Source organism: Setaria italica, chromosome IX (genome assembly GCF_000263155.2).
Source record: "Setaria italica strain Yugu1 chromosome IX, Setaria_italica_v2.0, whole genome shotgun sequence".
Lineage (NCBI taxonomy): Eukaryota > Viridiplantae > Streptophyta > Magnoliopsida > Poales > Poaceae > Setaria > Setaria italica.
Window position 1 is genome coordinate 23,942,750 of NC_028458.1, and position 647 is coordinate 23,943,396.

A 647-nucleotide genomic window follows, 5' to 3' on the forward strand; every position below is an offset into this window, starting at 1 on the left:
TTTAAAAAACTTCGTATTTTTTAATGCTCTAAAAGGCAGAATGTTACAGGATGGACAAAGAGGGAGGTACTTACAAATTTGATTTGCAAAATCTTGCAAACAAGCAATTAGATGCATATATCTACCATTGAAGTGGATACATGAGAAGACCATTTATTTAAAATGTGCGTTGATAGCAATCAATTTGGGAAGCCTTGTTGCGGAATCGATTACAGTTGCTGAGTTCATAAGTCACTCTAATCGGAATAATGGAATGACGCAATAACAAGAGAAAAGTCCTTTACTCGCTAAAAACGGAGAAAAGTCCTTGGACCTATGGTTATCAACACTCCTTGTGTAGGGCACAAATGGGTATACGTATTCCTATAAATAAGAAACATGGACATAACCAAGTGGTATGGTGAGGTATAAAGAAAAAATAGTAGCACAGGGGTTTTGACCGGGAGACCAAGTATTATTGATGTTTTTTGAACATAAAGGAGAACTATGTATTTTTTATTAATTAAGAAGAGAAAAACAAGTAGAAACCTTACAAATTAACACACACATTCTAAGTTACATTCGCACCCGTGATTATGTTTGCGGGAACAATCCGACCTAAAGCCTAACCACCTCCTGGGACATGGGTAGTCAGGCGGTAAGCCTGG